This window comes from Pristiophorus japonicus, chromosome 13 (assembly GCF_044704955.1).
Source record: "Pristiophorus japonicus isolate sPriJap1 chromosome 13, sPriJap1.hap1, whole genome shotgun sequence".
Taxonomy (NCBI): Eukaryota; Metazoa; Chordata; class Chondrichthyes; family Pristiophoridae; genus Pristiophorus; species Pristiophorus japonicus.
In genome coordinates this window covers 160,764,376-160,781,492 of record NC_091989.1, presented here as the reverse complement: position 1 = coordinate 160,781,492, position 17,117 = coordinate 160,764,376, and the positions used below count along the sequence as shown (strand labels likewise).

Here is a 17,117-nt window from a genome sequence, read left to right as displayed (position 1 = left end):
CATTAAAGGAGTAATATTAAGATTTTGTGGTTCTGTAAAATTGTTACACCCCATGCTAAGTACATAACAATAATTTGTTTCGGAATGAATTAGTAATTTGAAGATGTTGTTTCCTTTTAGTAGTACTTTCCTTCACAAAATAAACTAATTGAGGCCATATTTCTTTCACGTAGAAATTCTGAACTGGTTAAAAAAAACTGCCCCACACTACCAATACAAGGACATTTTTATCCAGCATCAAATCATTGGTGCTGGCATAATGTCAATTTTATTTGCAGATAATTCTTTAAATACAGAATTTTCTAGACCAAAGAGAAAGGAAAACTTAATGTCTAAAGGAGCTTATTTGCAGTCTTGTGCCCCGACATATGACCCCACTCCCCTGCACTCCCTCCCCCTCAACTTTCCTCTCCAGGCACAGCTGGGGCGGTGTCAGCTGTCAGTCAGCGTGTGTTGCCGGGCAGCAAGGCTAACCTATGTTTTCAAATGACAAGGCCACAGCTCGGCTCTCGGGGGCCCCAAGACAGCACAGATCAAACCTGACAGAAAGGAGACATGAAGGGACAATCAGAACGCACTCACTCCCCCTGTTTGAGCTCTCTAATAGTGATCGAGCTGCTTGAATGGCAGAGCTCCAGAAAGATTAATCCTCAGCTGTAGGTATAATGCCGACGGCAGGCATTTACGTTTGACAACTTGCAAGAACTTCAGCTGACTGCCTTTTTGCGCATACTCCACAGGTTTTGTGGTTGAAGGTACTGGGGACAAATCGATCTGCTGCTGCTGTTTGCTGCACCCTAGCACCCAGAAAATATGTCATTGAGGTGACATCAGGAATTTCATTCCGCAATGCCCTTACAAATAAATATATAATTTGCTGAAGCCTTTCTTAAAACTTCAGCAGATTCTTTAAAATAGATGAAAGCTTATTTTAACCAGCTGACGATGATTTTTATTTCCAAACATTGGTCTTAAATCCAAACTTTTCAGCGGCACATTTCAGGTCTTTTTTTTAATGTGTTTTATTTTTGGTTTATAGTCCCTATGTTGTGTATATCCTATTTGGACTGACTTCAGAGTCCATGTTTAATACAATACAGTGTTGCTTTGTGGAGCTTTTGCATTCATTCTGTTAAAACTTTATTCTAAAGTGCACCAGTTTTTGACAATGGGCATTAAGTTATGGCGGAAATCATTCTGACATATCCACATATCCCACATGACAACAGTGACGACACTCCAAAAGTACTCCATTTGCTGTAAAGCTCTTTGAGACGTCCAGTGATCGAGAAAGGGGCTATATAAATGAAGTCTTTCATTTTTTTTTAGGCAGCACCATTGAGTCACTCCACTCTTCTCCAAAAGTGCTTTGTACTTGTAGTACCAATAATGACCATTCGGAGACTTCTGTTCCAAATTGAATCTGGTATATTCAGATTAAACATTTATTGTTGCATCTTTTCTCCTGCAGTCAGTTTTTTGTTAATACATGATCTGTTCAGAAGAGGTCAGAGAGCAGTTCAGACCCTTCTTTGTGTGAGAAGTCGTTTCAGCAGCCTCCTGCTAAATCAGTGCAGGGACATGTGGAAGTTCTTTGAGTGGCTGTTGCTGAGTGAATATGTAAACAGCCACTTCTTAAAAGCCATCATTTACTACTTTCCTTGAGTGTGCACGATATGTTGCCATTTTGAAATATTAGACATATTTGGGTGTGTGTGTATGTGTGTGGGAGTAGACTAGTCTATGGTTAGATATTTAGAGATAATTATTCCTTGTTTTCATTGGCTCTTACAACAAAGAACAAGTAAAGCTCCACTAATTTGTTTGTTAATTGGAGTGAAGCGTTTGGTTTATTTTTGCCCAGGTTGCCACAAGTAAATGCCTTACCTTCCTGTGGCATTGGAGAACGATGGAATCATGTATGGCATACGTCGCCAGAAATGAAGCCTTCCAAGTGGCTATCGACTTAACTTATCTGTGGAACCGTGCTCCATAGCCATATAAAGGTTCTGAATTTATAAAGCACCCATAGATTTACACTTTCATGAAAATAATATTGGAATTGTTCAGGATTTGGCAAGTGGTTGAACAGTTGTATTTGCAATTGAAAAATGCTCTGGGTGAATAAGTAAAACTAGAGCAGATGGATCTTTTTGCAATTCTCAATATTGTTTAGAGCGTGTTTGCTTGTGCATATATATATCTAGAAATTTGAAACAACATTTATATCTTAAATACTGGCTAGAATTTGTTTTTACCTAAATGGAGACTCCACAAAGATGAGGAACAGCCTTGCATCTCTACCACTGGCCTTCTCTTCACCCACTCTCCCTTTTTTTGATTATTTTAACAAGTTATAGCACATGGTTGAAGGAGCCAAGCAACCGTTTTTTTTTCCAGGGCCAAAATTTAAAATTTATTGTCAGTGACAAATGACATTCTTCTAATGTTGCTTGTGCTGACTTTAATTTCAATGCACCTTATTAATCATTACGAGTGTGCAGTTGTAATAGCCAGTTCAGTTTTGACAGTGTAGCCCACATCTGTCATTAATGCCGATCCCAGCAGTCAGTGCAAACAATTGTCCCAGTGACTCATTTGTATGACAAATGGCAGACATGACAGACTGTCGGGCTGGGTGTCATTTACCTTTTTTTTAACATAAAAGGGCAGTTTTGTATTTCTATACTCTAATGGTGTAGCAAGAGCAAGGTCAAAGTACATGAGAATCTTATTTTGATCACAACATCGAAAAGTTGAACCTCCTTCAGGAGCATTTACAACAATGCAAACTAAATTAATATTCTCCACTAAGTACCAGATTTCCAGGGGGAGATGGCCCTGTTTGGTCACGGAGGGAGGCGAAGGACTCCTTGCCACTTTGGTTGCTGCAGTAGATGATCGTGACCATGTTTGCTTGCTGCAGGGAGTGACTGCGCTTCTGTTTGGTGGCTTGGGTGTGAAGGGAGGAAAGGGCATTTCATCCATTTCTCCGAAAGGGAACAATATCTCTTTTCATTGAACTGGCTGACATGCACCACAAATAACTGTTACTGTTTTAAAGTTTTATCATGAAAGTGCGATAGTCTGCAAAAACTTTGTTTCAAAGATGATCGATTTTAGTTGATTTGCTCCCCCATTCTGGGGAATGAGATCTTGTTGAGAAACATCACTGACATCCACACCAAAGCAGCAGCTCCTTGCCCTGTGATTGACAGGAAGTAGTTGTAGAGAGTGGCGGTTCAGCGCATTTATAAACCAAATCCAGGGCTCCGTATCTCACTGTGTGCTGCAGTGATGTTTCCTCACACACACAGTCACACACACACATAGTCTCACACACACACACACACACACACACACAGTCTCACACACACACACACATAGTCTCACACACACACACACACACACACACAGTCTCACACACACACACACACACATAGTCTCACACACACACACACACACGCACACAGTCTCACACACACACGCACACAGTCACACACACAAACGCACGCACACACACACACACACACACACAGTCTCACACACACACACACTCACACTCACACACACACAGTCTCACACACACACAGTCTCACACACACACACACACACACACACACACACAGTCTCACACACACACACAGTCTCACACAGGCACACACACAGTCTCACACACACACACAGGCACACGCATAGTCTCTCATACACAAACACACGCATAGTCACACACACACAGACGCACAACACACAGACACACACGCATAGTCACACACACAGTCTCACACACGCATACAGTCACACACGCACACAGTCACCCACACACACACACAGTCTCACACACACACAGACACACACACACACACAGTCACACACACACAGTCTCACACACACATACACACACACACACACATAGACACCGCTCCTAATTAGATTATGGGGGTGAAATTGGTCAACAACAGTAGTGAAAAATGTCACCTGATAGTGACTCAGCGGCCTGCCTTACACCTTGACCTTTATTTTTTGCCATTGAAGTTCATGGGATAGAAAATGGAATATGGTGTAAAAGGGGTCTGCCGATTCCCTGTCAGCCCAATGTGGGCTAAACAATTTGCCAAAAACATCATTTTCAGTAGGCAAGGTCTTTCAATGATCAGTTTAGATGTTTATTTGTACTTTAAATATAAAACACATTTAAAATCCAACCAAAGCTTTCCCAATCCAAAAATTCAAGGTATTTTTCTTGCATTTTGTACAGACAATGGTGACAAAATTCACACAACCTTTTTGCAATTTTACCTTTTTTAATAGTTTTCAAATTATCGTAAGGATTTCCGACTGCTTGTTGTCTACCTGGGACAATGGCTGGAATCTACTAGGAGCCTCCTTATACTTTCCCAACGTGGTTTGTGCAGAATGACAACAAAGACGCACCTTATGGTCCTCTGTTAAATGTATGAAGTGTGTATGGTAACGCAATCTGTAGTTATCTCTGGGGGTTTTTCTCTCCGTAAATAATATCATAGTGAGCCACATACTCAGTCAGCACAGACTGCACCATGATTGTGGGGTGACAGTGCTTTACATCTCTGAACTTGACCTAAGATTGATCAAATAGTTTCTTGTTAAAGTGATAATGTCTGGCTATCTCATTGCCTGGAATTAAAGGGAACGTGTGAGAAAACTGAGGGCCTTTCAGCACAGTCTGACCCTTCATGAATTTTATTCCCTCCCAAATTCACAGCAGGATTGGTCCCAGCTGGACAGCATCACAGTCCTGTCTTTGTAAATGTCTGTTACACATCACTGTGTCTGTGACTGACTAATGGGTGCGATCGCCCCAGTCTCGAGACCACAATTGTCTTTATCTAAATAGGTCCAGTTTTTTTTTCATTTACATTTTTGCGCTCATTAGAGTGTAATGGATAAAAATCCAATGGCCAGGTGGCAAATGGCTACCTTAAAATGACAAGTGGCAATTAAAACTGAATGCAACATGGTGACTATGAAGACACTGTGTGTCGGGTGTAGTCACCGTCACCGCACTGTTTTGGACCACTGGCTACCTTAAAGGGAAACTCCAGGCTCCAAACCACTCCCACTTAATACTCAGGACATTCTTTCAACATCTAATTCCTGGCTTTCATTTTATCAATTTCATTTACACAATAAAAAAAACACAGCAAGTGTTTTCAGTTTTGTGATTGTAGTGATCAGATGGTATCTGAGATCCCATCTGATCACAACAGCGGTTTCTGCCACCAGCTTGTGATCTCACTGTATTCTGCTGACAGAAATTACTTGAAAATACTCAAACTCATCAGTGTGCAGGGCAAAAGAAGGGAAATTCCTCTTCATAGAATCATTGGCAAAATAAACAGTTTTATGAAATCTTTTAATTTAACAAAATAGACCTACCTTGTTGATAAAGTAGTTTCCTTATTTATTTTAACCAGTATTATCAAACAATGTGACATCATTATCATCCTGATAGCAGAAGACCTTAATTGTAGAGAAATCTAGATGAAGGGTTCCTAGTGCAAGGCACCACTATGGCTGAAGAGAGTAAGAGAGATGAGAAAGGTCAGATGATGGCAAGTGTGGATTTAAAAACCTGCAAATTGCAAAGGAAGGGTACGTTTAAGAGAATGTTTGTCATCATCATCATAGGCAGTCCCTCGAGTCGAGGGTGACTTGCTTCCACGAAGGACCTAATATTCCAGATCCCAAACTAAATCTTGAAGTGTGGAAGATGCCTGTGCGTGGATTTTTTTAACGTGTGGTGGCCGTTGCACACCAGCCACCGCTCTGTCCAAAGCTTAAAAATGGTATCAGTGGAAAACATCACCTTGAAACATTTCTTATGTTGATCATCATTTCTCTTTTCAAACTGGGAGCCCTGGATCCCAGAGGATCTCTGAGATCTGTATTTGTTGACATGTTAGTATGTTACTGTCCTGGTCAATATTTATCCCTCAATCAACATGACAAAAACAGATTATCTGGTCATTGTCACATTGCTGTTTGTGGGAGTTTGCTGTGCGCAAGTTGGCTGCCGCGGTTCCCATGTTAGAACAGTGACTACACTCCAAAAGTACTTCATTGGCTGTAAAGCATTTGAGACATCCAGTAATCATGAAAGGCGCTATATAAATGCAAGTCTTTCTTTCTTTTCTCTCTGTTTCTAATAAAACCTGTTCCTGCCAACAATGGCAGGTTGTCTTGGAATCAGTGGCACGATCTTAAAGTTTGGGAGGGTGAGAGTCCCTGCAAGTGTTTCAATACAAGGTTGCCCCCAAATAAAATATTTTCAGGAGAATCCCCCACATAGAAAAACATTGAAGACCACTGATCGAGATGAAATATGGCTAAGGATACTGTGTATAGAGATATGCCCACTACTTTGCTTTTCCTGATGTAATGTGTTGATGATTGCCTTGCCTTTAAAAGTTGTGGGTTTTTTTTGCTTTGTTTTAAGGTTTAAGTGCCTTGCACCTATAGAACTGCTGACCCATTCAAGTTGTTTACAGCACTAATGTCCTGGGAGGCTGAAAGACCTGAGTAACGTGCATATGCTGTGTACTCATTAAAAGTGATCTGTTTATCAGCCCATGATAAAATATAATCGCAAACAGCACAGTGAATGGTTTCCTCTGGGCTTTGGACACCACTCATTATGTTGTCCCCTTCATTGATTTTAAAGTTGCATTTTGAAAGAGTCTTACTTACTCCATGCATTATCTCGACACATTGATCAGGTCTGATTGAGAACCTATAAAGTTCCGAGCACATAATGGGAACCTGGCATGGTCGTCTGTTAGGATGATGCTGAGAGAAAGGAAATGAGGTTGACATGTTATAACAATTTTATTTACAATTAACATGGTCAAAATGATTGCAGCTATTGATCCTTTTACAATTATGTATTGTTTACATTGCAGGGTTGTATTGCTAAGAAAGATATTCGATAATTGTTACATTATCTAATATAAAGTTTGCTCAGCTCAGGTTTGAGGTCCAGTACAAATCGCGGTTGCATACTTCCTCCCTCTTTAACAGCAATATCAACAAAGCACTTCCTATCCTTGTAACAGCAATATTAGTGCTGTTTAGTTCTGATAGTATATCCATGCCAGATGACTGGCTTTCTCAATGTGTTCACAGCACAGGTGGGTGGGTGGGTCAGATGTCTCAACTGGTGGCCGACTGCAGGCTGGCCTGTTCTATTTGCATTGTTCCCCTACATCTGTAGCAAAACGAGTTTGTGTTCACCTAACCCAAGAAAGTAAGGAGAGAAGTTAGAAGTTAGTCTCTTTACCCAGAGGCATTATAACGCTGAATGATTTGCCACAGGGAGTCATTGAGGCATCTATTAAGCAAAAAATGCACATATTTTTGAAGATGGGGAAGATACGGGACCATTGGGAGAGCACAAGGCAGCAGGATTAGTTTTGGATTTCTTTAACCTAAGAGCAGGCACAGGCACGATAGGCCGAATGGCCTCGTTCTGTTCTTTAAACTGCTATGGTTCCATAAGCTGTAGATGGGAACTGAGGAAGTATACCCATTTCAAATATAGATTCTTCCTGGAGCTATTTGTTGCAAGTATTCATGTTCTTACAGTTTAGCTGAATTTAAGTACATTTGCAGTTGTGACTGACCTTCGCTCTTTTACCTGAAGCCCCGGCATCGTCGTATGATTGGCTAGATATCCGAGAGCGAAAAGCAGAGGCCAGCGATGAGTGCCCATTCCTGAGGCTGACCTCTGCTGACAACAAAGAATGTCATAAAGGATGGTGCTGGAAGACATTTTAGTTTTAGAAGGTAGTTTCCTGAGCTTCTGCCCATAAGCGTGAGTAAGGAATAATGCAGTGACAACTCTCCACTAATAGAAAGGATATATAATATATGTATTATTAAATAACCAAAGTGCAGGATTAATATCTGTGGTGTTAGTGCACAGTCCACATTTGATGTGTTGCACCCATCATAACACATGAACACAGGTTGTAGAATAATTGCCATTCAATGTAGGCGGTATGGAAACAACTAATGATTTAAAGCAAACGCATCATCATCATTATCATAGGCAGTTCCTCGGAGTTGAGGACAACTTGCTTCCACTCTTATCATGAGTCCTTAGGTGGCTGAACAGTTCAATACGAGAGCCACAGTCTCTGTCACAGGTGGGACAGATAGTCGGTGAGGGAAAGGGTGGGTGGGACTAGTTTGCCGCATGCTCATTCCGCTGCCTGCGCTTGATTTCTGCATGCTCTCGGCGACATGGCTCGAGGTGCTCAGCGCCCTCCCGGATGCACTTCCTCCACTTAGGGCGATCTTTGGCCAGGGACTCCCAGGTGTCGGTGGGGATGTTGCACTTTATCAGGGAGGCTTTGAGGATGTCCTTGTAACCTTTTCTCTGCCCACCAAACGCAACAGTGTAAAGGTGTAGCATCTTTTTCTTAATTGATATAAATGCACTAACCAGGTTTAGACCGTGGGTGATGATTTTAAGCATGTGTTGATTAAACAAAAAGATCCAGAACAGCTTATAAGGAGTGCCCACAGGTATTGCAATACATTTGTACATATTTTTGTCAACTCTTTTCTTCCTACCTTTGCTGCAGGTGCTATTTCATGTTGGGGACTGATTCCATAGGCACCAATTGTCTCTGGTGTCTTGCTTGAGTGCCCATTCTTCATGTATAAACCAAGGCCGTAAATACCAACAGGCTCTCCAACTGTGGAAGACATTATAATGAAGCCTAATCCTATCGTCAGCTTACATTCACACCTGCACACTTCACAATTTAATGATCAAGAATACAAATCTTGGTTAATGTTCTCTCTTCCAAATTAAGGGGTATGACTGGGGTCAATTATAGTGCCCCCATTGTGAAGAACTAACTCCGTACAGACAAGGACCAAATCAGAGCATTTCTTGATCTGTATGGCTCACACAATACCAGGAGCACATTTACAAACTGAGCCATCAGGAAATGTCATGCATGCATATTTTTCATTTTATGACCAAAAATGGGCCCCTGTAACATTGCAACTTGCAGCCTCTGAATGATATCCATGTATTTTTCATGCAAATAAGTATAAATGTTAACAGCTTCTCTGATCCTTGAAGTAACCTTCTGTTTTCCTGAATTATGTCAATCAATGAAAACAATCTCGTGGGCTGTCAGGAGTGAGGGCCAGTGGGGGGGGGGGGGTGGGGGGAGCGGGGGGGGGATGGGTGAATGGGAGAAAGTGTTGACCAGGTCAGTGGTCAGGCTAAACCTGCCACTTCCAGAGCAACACAGTCAGAGGCCTGGGAGGAGCCCACATGCCCAATTCCTCGTTGGGCGTATGATGCCTTGAGAAGGGAGGAGAACAGAAAAAAGTAACCCAAATTTACCACAGATGTGTTTCATATAGTAACAATCTACACATGTAAGATCAATTATGCAAATATAATTGCAGTTGAAAGAATTTATTAAAATGCTAAAGTATAAAATATGCAAGCGCCAAACTACAAATTTTGTAATGTTTCTACCTAATTATGATCTGAATTCAAAGTAACATTGAAAAAAATCTCATTAAGTTGAGTTATTAAAAAAGATTCTCATTCTGTGACACAACTTTGAGTCCTGCAGAACTCAAGTCAATAACAATATATATATATATAAAACTTTAAATGAAAAGACAATTTAAAAAAAAGGCAATTTTTTTGATATTTCTGAAATCTGGCCGAGAAAATGCAAATTAAAGGATTGCAGCAGCTCCCATCTTTGATGAGCGATGAAAATGATCAAGGCTTTGGACTTTTGATGGTGGCTTGTATTAATCTCGGGCTCAATCCAAATGCCTGGCATAGATAAAAGTGTGGTTAGGAACCAATTTATATTCTTGATTAGAACCACTAGCTCATGACCAAATATCATTTAACAAAACGTAAGAGTGTAGCTTTATAAAAATGGTGCGGACTGTACTGTCAGCCATGCTCACGGAAGGTGGTGCCGCTTATCTTAAAAAGGTCATTTAAAAAAAAACTTCATGGTCAGTCTGTCAGAATGTGGCTTTGATTATCTTCAGATCAGTACATTCAGCCTATAAAACTTTGGGACTTGTAAAACCTTTTGCTTCAGATTATTTTCTTATGGCAGAAGCATTTTATGATGCTCCAATTTCCCACCTCGGAATGAAACGTGTGTTCTCTTTCACCAAAATGTGTTTATTTTTATTTAGTGGCAATTTTCTCCCCTCCCTTCCTCTGCTGAGCCTGGGACAGTCGAGGTCCGTGTGGTTCAGCTGCTTTCCTGCTTTAGTCAATTTGCACTGTTTGAAAGTAGCTGTGATATGAGTTTACGTTCTGCATTCTCCAGCCTGGTTTATAAGTCATACCTGTGTGTAATAAGCCCTTGTGTTTTTGTGACTGTCATTTTAGTTAAAATTAAAAAGAAAATCTAAATATTATTCAGGTTGACTCAGAACCAGTTTCCATACATGGACATAGAAACTGGTGTGAAAGTAGAGGTTGTGCCGTAAAGTTTAAGGAAAGTATCTGAAGTCCATCTTGCACCATAATTCCAAATAAAGCTTCATTAACTAATGGGATTAATATCAAATTAGTGGAAAGTCCACCAAGAAAAGCCACTATGTATGCAATCTAATATTGACCAGCCTGTGAAGTGCCTCATCATATAATCATAGAAAAGTACAGCACAGCAGGAGACCATTCAGCCCATCGAGTCTGCGCCGGCTTTTTCGAAGAGCAGTCCCCCACTCTTTCCCAATATCCCTGCAATTTCCCTTTTGAAGGCAATTATTGAATCTCTATCCACCACCCTATCAGGCAATGCATTCCAAATCCTAACGACCCGTTGTGTAAAAATGTTTTTCCTCGTGTCACCTCTGGTTCTTTTGTCAATCACCTTAAATCAGTGCCCTTTGGTTACCGACTGTTCAGCCATTAGAAACCGTTTATTTTTATTTACTCTATCTAAGCTCTTCATGATTTTCAACACCTCTATCAAATCTCGTCTTAGCCTTCTCTATTCTAAGGAGATCAACCCCAGCTTCTCCAGTCTATCCACGTAATTGGAGTCCCTCATCCCTGGAACCATTCTAATAAATCTTTTCTGTACTCTCTCCAAAGCCTTCATGCCCTTCCTAAAGAGTAGTGCCCAGAATTGGACACACTACTCCAGCTGGGGCCAAACTAGTGTTTTATATAGGTGTAGCATAACTTCCTGGCTTTTGTACTCTTGTGGCTAGAAATCCCGTAGCGCTAGCTTTTGAAAAGTAGAAAAAGTATCGCCAGGCGCGAATGATTCTCTGTTGTCGGGAATTTCAGCTTTAGTGCTCCAAGAGGGAAGTGGAGTGCTAAATCAAGCGCTAACCACTTCTCTTAGGGCGCTAAAGTGCGAGAACGGGTCGACAGCGGCAGAGCGCTGAACAATGTGGAGTGCAATGCTACCGGCATCAGAGGCTGCTTTGCTCGCTTAAAGGGAAGGTACAATGATGGTGCACAACCTACTTCTCAGCATTTCTGCGTTGCCAAGCGACCTGCACAACTGCCATTACAGCCCCAAGCACTCTCACAAAGTGGAGGACTTGGACATCTTCCAGCAATGAAACAGCAAAAACTTTGAGCAGACACCAGACTGGTGCAAATAATAAAGGTTGGCCGACCTGAAAACCAATTCCTTTAATTAGCGCTCCACAAGCAGCCAGCTGAATTACCAACGCCTCCTCTTCCTGCTGTTGTTGACGCCCGGCGATACAGCAGGGGGCGGTAACGGGATGGTGATCACTTTACAACGTCACAATCTGCGAGGAGCTAGAGGCCCAGGGGTGAAGAGTTAGCGGCAGCGCTAAACCGGCACTGGAGTTCGCAGGCAGCCCAATTTCTCTCCTGTGCCTCTATTTATAAAGTCCAGGATCTCATATGCTCTATTAACTGCTTTGTTATCCTGCTCTGCCACCTTCAAAGATTAGTGCACAAGCACCCCCAGGTCTCTTTCTTCTTGCACCCCCTTTAAAATTGTTCTATTTAACATGTATTGTCTCTCCTTATTCTTCTTACCTAAATGTATCACCTCACACTTTTCTGCATTGAATTTCATCTGCCACGTACTGCCCATTCCACCAGCCTGTCCATGTCATCTTGAAGTCTATTGCTATATTTCTCACTGTTTACTACACTTCCAAGTTTCGTGTCATCTGCAGATTTCAAAATTGTGCCCTGTACTCCCAAGTCCAAGTCATTGATGTATATCAAAAACACCAGTGGTCCTAGTACTGAACCTTTGGGAACTCCACTGAACACTTCACTCCAGTTCGAAAAACAGCCATTAACCCAACTTTGTTTTCTATCCTTTAGCCAATGTTGTACCCATGGTACTACTGCCCCTTTTATCCCATGGGCTTCAATTTTGCGAATAAGTTTAATACGTGGTATTTTATCAAACACTTTCTGAAAGTCCATATACACAAGATCAACTGCACTGCCCTCATCCACCCTCTCAGTTACCTCATCAAAAAACTCAATCAAGTTAGTCAAACACGATTTGCCATTAACAGATTCGTGCTGGCTCTCCTTTGTTTGTCCATGCTTATCAAGTGGCCGTTAACTTTCTCCCAGATTATTGTTTCTAAAAGCTTCCCCACAACGGATGTTAAACTGGCTGGCCTATAATTGCCAGGTTTATCCTCTTTTTTTGAACAAGGGTGTAACATTTGCAATCCTCCAGTCCTTTGGCACCTTCCCTGTATCTAAGGAGGATTGGAAGATTGTGGCCAGCACCTCTGCAAATTCTGCCTGTACTTCCCTCAACAGCCTAGGATGCATCCAATGCAGACTGGGTAACATATCTACTTTAAGTACTGCCAGCCTTCCTAGTGCCTCCTCCTTATCTATGTTTATTTTGTCCTGTATCCTGGCATCCTCCTCATTTCCCATAGCGTTGGCAAAGTCCTCTTCCTTGGTAAACACCAATGCGCAACGTACACATTTAGTACCTCAGTCATGCCTTCTGCCACCTCCAATAGATCTCCATTTTGGCCATTAATCAGCCCCACCATTCCCCCTAGCTGAGGCTTTGCCAGAATATTGCACAGTTGGCTAGGACTTCATTTGGATCCATCTGTTCTTTAAAATGTCCCACTTGATCAAACCTTGTAAGGTTCTGAAGAAATTGCTTGAAATTTTTCCTGATGTTTAAAAAAAGGAATTGTAATTCACAGAACGGGCAAATGATCTTGTCCCCAATCCAGCTGGTCTGTGAGTGACGCAGTGTTGTTCACATGCTGATTACATCTTGCAGGATTTATATAGTTTCAGTAGTAAAATAAACACACATGTATTTTTAGACCTTTATTAGCGAGGCAAATGAGCTATGTCTTGGCTTCAAAAGCCTTGTATGCTGAACGAGCTGAAACCCGTTTAAACCTTTAACCAGGAACCAAAGACTGTGGGCTGTGATGGCTTATTGTATCAGAATATTTGATTACTCATTTCAACAATCAACAGACTCTTCGTTTGCAGAATGAATTGGTTGTTGCAGAGCTGGTGAACAGGATGTTATATTTAAATGATGTTGTATGTGATCAAATCAAATTTCTGCCATACTTGTAAATGCATTTGGAAAGGTAAACTGTTTGAAACTATCGGTTTCACTTCAGCACATCATCATGGTTGAAAGTCTGTGGGGTACATGGTGCAGCCTTGGTGTAAACTCTCTGAAACAAAGCTGGAATCAAGAGATTCAGATATTTACTTAGCATAGAGCTTGACGCAGTCACGTGGTAAGAACTAATTGTTGAGCAATAATGGCTTAGATTTGCTTTAATAGTACTCACTTAAACAAATATTTTGTTTATCAAAGTTGTTCACTTGGCTGTGTTGGCGATGCTGGTAATTTATTCATCGTGGAGAATAGGTATGTTTTGTGCTGGTAATATCTTCTGTATTTGACTGTTTGCAGAAGGACTCTGTTTGATGTGGGTTGCTATATCAGGCCTTGCTGACCAGCAGAGGCATGCAGAAAAGCTAATCTCATTAAACGATGTAGAGGCACAAGGCAGCAAAACAATAGAGCATGATGGAGAGTTCAGAATGGAACTGGCTATCCATCAGTAAATACTGTTTCAGCCTAGCAACAGGAAGCTGAGTGAAATGGAATTAACCCCTTGAGGGCTGTAACATCAGGCTACAAATGTCTATACCAGTGGACGTGTTTTGAAGGAGCATGATCAACAGAAATTTCAGTTGTGCACGGCAAAAACTCTTGGCATAAACAAATAGCCCACTTATCTTGGTGGTTTTCTCTATTGCCAATCCCTGAAAAGTTAGGGCAATGCCACCTTCACAAAAGAAGCTTCTGTGTGAAGATGGCACCCAATGGACAAGATCACTACTACTGTATTATTAACTTGGGCAGTTCTATGGATTGTTCTAATTTGTGCTTTCTCTCACTTTGCTGTTGGTAGGAAAATACCTCTAAGTCAAACACAGCTAGGAAGTGTTTAGTGATTTTCTATCAAGGAGCCATTTAACATCTATTCTCCACGATGAATAAACATTTAACATGTAGGATAGTGACTCTGGCAATTTGGCACTCCCTTTGTATTTGACTGTAGTGCTCAAGTCCTGGATTGCAATTTGAAACCACAGCTTTTTGACTCCGAGGCAAGAGTGCCACCAATGTGAATGTTGCTGCTGCTGGCAGCTTGCTGTGGTGTCGATCTAAGGTTCCAGTACAGGATCATCTGTGTCCTTGAATAGGAAGCCAGAGATAAGCTGCAAGGACTGTGATGTGAGTCATTATAGTATGGAACAATAATGGGTTATTGTCCGAAGCAATGTTTGGGTCAAAATACCTTGATTTGTTTTCTTAAACGGTAAAAGATGAATCAGTATCTACAGTTTTGAGTTACATCAGGCCTAGTTGATGGCAATTACTAGGCCTTCATTAGCAGATACTTTTCAAGAGGAAAAAATCTAGCATTCCTTTTCTGAATTCTGATCCCTTTAATTAAGTGACAGCACACTGAATTTGCTCTGGAACTCTGAGGGTTAATTTTGTTTGACAGTGTGTATGTGCTTTTTCGAAGCTACCTGGCAAAAACCTAGATGAATAGATTTTGAATGTACTTGTGTACTGTTGGTGAGTTTCTAGTCTTCATGAATACTTGCAGTGTATCGGAACAGAATCAGCAGGCTGCATTGCCACAGCTTTGAATTGGTGGGTTGACAGCTGCTTGTTTGGCAGACGTTGTGAAGCACAGTGAGTTGACAGGAAGGACGCTAATGTTTCAGCAGGGCTCTGACTAAGCTAGCTGCGTCGCAGCATCTGAATGTGTTGTTCTACAGTGATAGTAATTTGAAACAGAAGTAGTTCTTGGCAGAGATTGCAGTCTGTGCTCTCAGATGCAGTGAAGCTGGCGGATTGTGCGAGAGCACATTGTCTGACTCACAATCAGCCGGTGCTTACCCACTTCTTAAGGAAAATTGCTTTCTATCTCATTTTGTTTTAAACCAGAAGATAGAATAAGATAAATATACTTTCGTGAAGCTCAAAAGTTACAATATCATGGCAGCTGCAGAGCAGACAGAGCTCAGAATGGGTAGGCACTAACGGAGGAGCGAGTCCTCCAGTAGATGCGAGCTTCAGTTTTGCCCCATGCCTTGCATGTGAAGGTGGGTTGAGGAAACACAGGTTTGCACCCATGTAAACTACCTTGAATACAGGCCCAAGTCCATGCCAGCTCCCATTATAATTTTGCTCTTCCTACTTCTCTGACTCTGGCTATTTCAGCAGCAAGAAGGAAAGGGAATTGCGTCTCACAGGCATGACCAACACACAGGTAAAAATAAGGCCAGGGCACAAGATTATGCTTTTCATTTACCATCTGTTTCAGTTGCATTGCTAACACAGTCTAAACATTCTTCATCTTATCATTTATTTTTAAATGTTTTGTTTAATAAAGCAGCTTAAGCAAATGATAGCTCCAGGGTATCCTTGTTCTTGTGGCCATATTTTTTTTTTTTATTCGTTCACAGAATGTGAGCATTTATTGCCCATGAGAGGCTGCGAGGCCATTTCAGAGTCAACCACATTGCTGTGGGTCTGGAGTCACATGTAAGACTGGGTAAGGACAGCAGGTTTCCTTCCCTAAAGGACATTAATGAACCAGATGGGTTTTTATGACAATCCGGTAGTTTCATGGTCACCATTACTGATATTAGCTTTTTATTTCAGATTTATTTAATTGGCTGAATTTAAATTCCCCAGCTGCCATGGTGGGATTTGAACTTGCGTTTCTGGATCATTAGTCCAGGGGTTATTACCACTATGCTACCGTTCTCTTGATGCTGCTTTCCCATTATTTAAATATCACTGTGGGTCTGAAAGGTGCCACAAACTGCGTTTGAGCAGAGATACTCAAGCTGGGCGCCAAGGCACCATCTATTCTTTTAACATTATTGTGGAGGAAGGGTGGGTGCAGTTCAGGTTAGCATGCCGAGGGTTGTAGGGAAAGGCTATAGCCTAATCTTGGCCCCAAAAATATTGCCAACATGTCCCCTTCTCAATAGCTTTGTCTTGCACAGTTTTTTTTAAAATCACAATTGAGTGTCTTTAATTAGCATGCTTGTAGAATCGGAGAGGTTTATGGCACAAAAGGAGGCTATTCGGCCCATCGTGTCCGTGCCAGTCAAAAAAGAGCCATCAAGCCTAATCCCACTTTGCAGCTCTTGATCCGTAGACTTGTAGGTTACGGCACTTCAAGTGCACACCTGGCCTCATTGCAGGTCCTACAGTGCCACCAAAATTGTATGAGCCAAATCCGAAAATGTGTCTTACAGCACTCAACAGGTAGCAACATGGTGTGAACCAGCTCAGTAAATATATCTCGTGGCACTGAACTGCCATTACTTTTCAGTAGGTTTGCTTATTTTTGTTACTTTATTGAATCTTTAAAATAAAGTCTCTCTGTGTTCATTTGTAGCATGTCACACAAATGAGAAACATGACTGGACATAGAGCAATGAAATATCCTAAATACACTATGCTGTTTGTATGATTGATCTTCCTCCATTATTTTAAGCTTATCTGGAGTTTAGA

At 41.4% G+C, this 17,117-nt stretch overlaps 1 protein-coding gene across 1 annotated transcript in view; it reads left to right on the top strand.

Annotated features, from left to right (window-relative positions):
- The first annotated feature begins 14,759 nt into the window (after window positions 1-14,759).
- Window positions 14,760-17,117, top strand: part of zfhx3b (zinc finger homeobox 3b) — a 232,418-nt gene continuing 230,060 nt past the window's right edge. Inside the window, exon 1 of the mRNA XM_070898222.1 lies at window positions 14,760-14,807. The gene's annotated coding sequence lies outside the window, so the exon portion shown is untranslated. The remainder of the gene's footprint in view (window positions 14,808-17,117) is intronic.